This window comes from Schistocerca cancellata, chromosome 8, assembly GCF_023864275.1.
Source record: "Schistocerca cancellata isolate TAMUIC-IGC-003103 chromosome 8, iqSchCanc2.1, whole genome shotgun sequence".
In the NCBI taxonomy this organism is placed as follows: domain Eukaryota; kingdom Metazoa; phylum Arthropoda; class Insecta; order Orthoptera; family Acrididae; genus Schistocerca; species Schistocerca cancellata.
Genome location: NC_064633.1, coordinates 561,237,174 through 561,243,609, shown reverse-complemented (window position 1 = coordinate 561,243,609; position 6,436 = coordinate 561,237,174).

The window sequence follows — 6,436 nt, the reverse complement described above, 5'->3', positions numbered from 1 at the left end:
ATGTGGTCTGGAATAAAGTTTTCTAAGTTAAGAAATGTTTCACATTGGAGACATAATTGTTTCCTTTGGATTTATTGCACGTATCGTTCCCATATGCACCAGATTGATGTGAGGAATATTGGAAATCCTGTATGGGCCTGCATACAGAAGTTCTAATTTACTGCAACTGTGTTTACCTTTGTAGGAAAGATGTTATTGCTATTGTGGTCTTCAGTCCTGAGACTGGTTTGACGCAGCTCTCCATGCTACTCTATCCTGTGCAAGCTTCTTCATCTCCCAGTACTTACTGCAACCTACATCCTTCTGAATCTGCTTTGTGCATTCATCTTTTGGTCTCCTTCTACGATTTTTACCCTCCACACTGCCCTCCAATGCTAAATTTGTGATCCCCTGATGCCTCACAACATGTCCTACCAACCGGTCCCTTCTTCTTGTCAAGTTGTGCTACAAGCTCCTCTCCTCCCCAGTTCTATTCAATACCTCCTCATTAGTTATGTGATCTACCCATCTAATCTTCAGCATTCTTCTGTAGCACCGCATTTCGAAAGCTTCTATTCTCTTCTTGTCCAAACTATTTGTCGTCCATGTTTCACTTCCATACATGGCTACACTCCATAAAAATACTTTCAGAAACGACTTCCTGACACTTAAATCTGTACTCGACGTTAAGAAATTTCTCTTCTTCAGAAACGCTTTCCTTGCCATTGCCAGTCTACCTTTTATATCCTCTCTACTTCGACCATCATCAGTTATTTTGCTCCCCAAATAGCAAAACTCCTTCACTACTTTAAGTGTCTCCCTCAGCATCACCCGACTTAATTCGACTACATTCCATTATCCTCGTTTTGCTTTTGTTGATGTTGATCTTATATCCTCCCTTCAAGACACCATCCATTCCGTTCAACTGCTCTTCCAAGTCCTTTGCTGTCTCTGACAGAATTACAATGTCATCGGCGAACCTCAAAGTTTTTATTTCTTCTCCATGGATTTTTATACCTACTCCGAATTTTTCTTTTGTTTCCTTTACCACTTGCTCAATACACAGATTGAATAACGTCGGGGAGAGGCTACAACTCTGTCTCACTCCTTTCCCAACCACTGCTTCCCTTTCATGCCCCTCAACTATTATAACTGCCATTTGGTTTCTGTACAAATTGTAAATAGCCTTTCGCTCCCTGTATGTTTCCCTGCCACCTTTAGAATTTGAAAGAGAGTATTCCAGTCAACATTGTCAAAAGCTTTCTCTAAGTCTACAAATGCTAGAAACTTAGGTTTGCCTTTCTTTAATCTATCTTCTAAGGTACGTCGTAGGGTCAGTATTGCCTCACGTGTTCCAGTATTTCTACGGAATCCAAACTGATCTTCCCCGAGTCGGATTCTACTAGTTTTTCCATTCGTCTGTAAAGAATTTGGGTAAGTATTTTGCAGCCGTGGCTTATTAAACTGATAGTTCGGTAATTTTCACACCTGTCAACACCTGCCTTTTTTGGGTTCGGAATTATTATATTCTTCTTGAAGTCTGAGGGTATTTTGCCTGTCTCATACATCTTGTTCACCAGATGGTAGAGTTTTGTCAGGACTGGCTCTTCAAAGGCCGTCAGTAGTTCTAATGGAATGTTGTCTACTCCCGGGGCCTTGTTTCAACTTAGGTCTTTCAGTGCTCTGACAAACTCTTCACGCAGTATCATATCACCCATTTCATCTTCATCTACATTCTCTTCCATTTCTATAATATTGTCTTTAAGAACATCGCCCTTGTATAGACCCTCTATATACTCCTTCCACCTGTCTGCTTTCCCTTCATTGCTTAGAACTGGGTTTCCGTCTGCACTCTCGATATTCATACAAGTGGCCCTCTTTTCTCCAAAGGTCTCCTTAATTTTCCTGAAGGCAGAAGCTATCTTGCCCCTAGTGAGATAAGCCTCTACATCCTTCCATTTGTCCTCTAGCCATCCCTACTTAGCCATTTTGCACTTCCTGTCGATCTCATTTTTGAGACGTTTGTATTCCTTTTTGCCTGCTTCATTTAATGCATTTTTATATTTTCTCCTTTCATCAATTAAATTCAATATTTCCTTTGTTACCCAAGGATTTCTACTATCCCTCGTCTTTTTTACCTAATTGATCCTCTGCTGCCTTCACTATTTCATCCCTCAGAGCTACCCATTCTTCTTCTGCTGTATTTCTTTCCCCCATACCTGTCAATTGTTCCCATATACTCTCCCTGAAACTCTGTACAACTTCTGGTTTAGTCAGTTTTTCCAGGTCCCATATCCTTAAATTCCCACCTTTTTGCAGTTTCTTTAGTTTTAATCTACAGTTAATAACCAATAGATTGTGGTCAGAGTCCTCATCTGCCCCTGGAAATGTCTTATAATTTAAAACCTGTTTCCTAAATCTCTGTCTTACCATTACATAATCTATCTCATACCTTGGAAAGAGCCGGCCGCGGTGGTCTAGCGGTTCTGGCGCTGCAGTCCGGAACCGTGGGACTGCTACGGTCGCAGGTTCGAATCCTGCCTCGGGCATGGGTGTGTGTGATGTCCTTAGGTTAGTTAGGTTTAAGTAGTTCTAAGTTCTAGGGGACTTATGACCTAAGATGTTGAGTCCCATAGTGCTCAGAGCCATTTGAACCATTTGAACCTTGGAAAGATAATGAGTACGAACTAATACTTTGTCACCAATCTCATAATTTTTAAGTTTACTTACCTGCCTATGTTATTTCTTTCGACGCTTTGCAGCTCGTTTGATGTTGTCAAGTGTAGTATCTATTATTTCGTGGTGATGAAGTCTGCACTTCTTCGGAAACGTAATCATCTTACTGATTTTATTAGGTGGTTCTCTGTTCTTTAGAATTACTGTCCTTGAAAACATTGTTGATTTATTTGGGATTCCGTTTATTATCTCTTGTAATTGTGAAATGTATTTGTCCCAGGTGGTATGCTTCCTGTGGCAATAGTTTCTGCATAGTTTCCCTATTTCTTTCATCATTTTTGCGAAGGGATTGGATGAACTGTGGTATCTAGATGTATATACTGGTGATATGATTTTACCTTCTAACATTCGCGTCGATTTTTTCTTATCTGAATTGTGGCCCATTATCTGAAATGACCTTTTCTACATAGCCTACAGCTGATCTTTTACAATTGCTGTTGCTACTGTTTTGGCAGTGACTTTTATATCGTTGAGAAAATGTATCAAATTTTGATGTTAATTCTACGGCTACAAAAATATAACTGAACCCTTTGTTTGCCGTGGGGATTTGACCAAAAAGATCCACCGCTGCCATTAGTCAGCCTAGCAGGTATTATGGGGTACAGTGGTGGAATGTGAGATACTGTCGATGATTTTGCTTTTTGGCATATATTACAGGATGCTATAACCCTGCGAATGCGTTTGTCCATGTTGTTAAACTGACAATTTTGTCTAAGAACCAGAAAACATTTCCTGACTCCGTAGTGTGCATAACTTAAGTGGGTATACCATATCAATTAATTTATTAGTTCTTCTGGAATTCACAGTAGCCAATTGTTGCTGAAACTTCCTGGCAGATTAAAACTGTGTGCCCGACCGAGACTCGAACTCGGGACCTTTGCCTTTCGCGGGCAAGTGCTCTACCAACTGAGCTACCGAAGCACGACTCACGCCCGATACTCACAGCTTTACTTCTGCCAGTATCTCGTCTCCTATCTTCCAAACTTTACAGAAACTCTCCTGCGAACCTTGCAGAACTAGCACTCCTGAAAGAAAGGATATAGCGGAGACATGGCTTAGCCACAGCCTGGGGGATGTTTCCAGAATGAGATTTTCACTCTGCAGCGGAGTGTGCGCTGATATGAAACTACCTGGCAGATTAAAACTGTGTGCCCGACCGAGACTCGAACTCGGGACCTTTGCCTTTCGCGGGCAAGTGCTCTAACAACTGAGCTACCGAAGCACGACTCACGCCCGGTACTCACAGCTTTACTTCTGCCAGTATCTCGTCTCCTACCTTCCAAACTTTACAGAAGCTCTCCTGCGAACCTTGCAGAACTAGCACTCCTGAAAGAAAGGATATAGCGGAGACATGGCTTAGCCACAGCCTGGGGGATGTTTCCAGAATGAGATTTTCATTCTGCAGCGGAGTGTGCACTGATATGAAACTTCCTGGCAGATTAAAACAGTGTGCCCGACCGAGACTCGAACTCGGGACCTTTGCCTTTCGCGGGCAAGTGCTCTAACAACTGAGCTACCGAAGCACGACTCACGCCCGGTACTCACAGCTTTACTTCTGCCAGTATCTCGTCTCCTACCTTCCAAACTTTACAGAAGCTCTCCTGCGAACCTTGCATAACTAGCACTCCTGAAAGAAAGGATATAGCGGAGACATGGCTTAGCCACAGCCTGGGGAATGTTTCCAGAATGAGAGGAGTGCTAGTTCTGCAAGGTTCGCAGGAGAGATTCTGTAAAGTTTGAAAGGTAGGAGACGAGATACTGGCAGAAGTAAAGCTGTGAGTACCGAGCGTGAGTCGTGCTTCAGTAGCTCAGTTGGTAGAGCACTTGCCCGCGAAAGGCAAAGGTCCTGAGTTCGAGTCTCGGTCGGGCACACGGTTTTAATCCGCCAGGAAGTTTCATATCAGCGCACACTCCGCTGCAGAGTGTGGCGTGTGACACGCATTATTCAGGAACTGCGGTTTTTGTATGTATTGGTTTCTTTGCTGTAGCGCCGTAGAATGAGTCACAGCTGGTGTGTTTGTTGGAGGCTCAGCCATGTGAAAATGAGCTCTATTGGGAAAGTTGTGATGTATCTCTGCCGTGCTAGGCTGCTGGCTACATTGCTGCTGTGTATTCAAACTCGTATTGTTGCTGTACTGCGTTTCATTATAGCCCTGTGTGTAATCTGAAACAAAATTTTCCTCTTCACTGCGAAAGCGTTTCTGACGATTGTTATTCACAAACCGTGACAGCGCCCGAGTTCCCGGGTTCGATTCCCGGCGGGGTCAGGGATTTTCTCTGCCTCGTGATGGCTGGGTGTTGTGTGCTGTCCTTAGGTTAGTTAGGTTTAAGTAGTTCTAAGTGCTAGGGGACTGATGACCATAGATGTTAAGTCCCATAGTGCTCAGAGCCATTTGAATCAAACCGTGACAGTTCAAAATTACCTTTCTTTGGCTGAATTGCGTTTTGTCTTGAAAAATTTTTATTGACAAAAGCATAATCAGACTGCCGTATTTCTAGTAGTTGTAATAGTTCCCAAAATGCGGATATGTCTTTCAGTTGTTCTGTTAGTAATGAAGCCTCTAATGATTTTGGAAGCTCTGAAATGTACAATTTTATTAGTGCGGATTGGCTGTACGGTTCATTTAAATACTGGTTTTTCTCTACCATGTATTCAAAGAATTGTGTTATTATGGTGTGAAAGTTGGAATTCTCAAAGTTTGGCAGACAAAAATGCTTCTTCAAATGTTTCTAGTGAATAACATTGCCTTGCAATTGGTCTCATTCTCCTTGCTTGTTCACCTTCAAGGAAACTGCTAATGAATTCCAATTTGTGTTGTTTTGGCCATGTCGGTGGGAATGCAACGTTAAATTGTTGTATCCAGTCTAAGGTATGTCTTTGTGTTCTGTAGTTCTTGAACGTTTTGAATTTCCTAAGTGATAGAAAATGTTTGTGGTCGAAACCATCATTTCTGTATGTGTAACTGTTATCCGAATGGTGTGAGCATGGGTTTGTGTACCTTTGTTCGTGATCTAGATCCCTTACTCTCTGTAGTCGACCTACGTGGTATGGGTTGTGCACCTGTGACATATCATGATAATGTGCGTTTTATTGGTATGTAGTGTTTGGAACCGCTTCATGTGTTTCAGCTATTACTTGCTGTAAAGAATCAAATTTTTTTGCTGTAACAAGTTGTTACATGATTATAAATCTAAAATTGTTTGTTGCACATTCCGACTTTGCATACTCATTGAGAAATCTGTTGAAGTGGGACTGTTGGAATATCATTTGGTGTAGTGTTATCTGATTTGGCATCGTTGTTAGTGTCTAACATCCATTCTCGTAGTGAGCTCGTCGATTTTCTCAAATGGTCCAAATGGGTCTGAGCACTATGGGATTTAACTTCTGAGGTCATCAGTCTCCTAGAACTTAGAACTACTTCAACTTAACTAACCTAAGGACATCACGCAAATCGATGCCCGAGGCAGGATTCGAACCTACGACCGTAGCGGTCAGGTGGTTCCAGACTGTAGCGCCTAGAACCACTCGGCCACTCCGGCCGGCAAAGATTTTCTCTGTGCGTTCTTTTTGTAACTCACGATTTCTTTTAATCACTTTCTTTAAGACTGCTTTAAAAATTTCTGGATCTTGTACAATTTCTATCTGCTCTATTCTGTCAGTATGTTTTTGGATGTCATCTGAAAGTTTGTCCTTGACATTCTACATTTCAGCGTCTGTGTT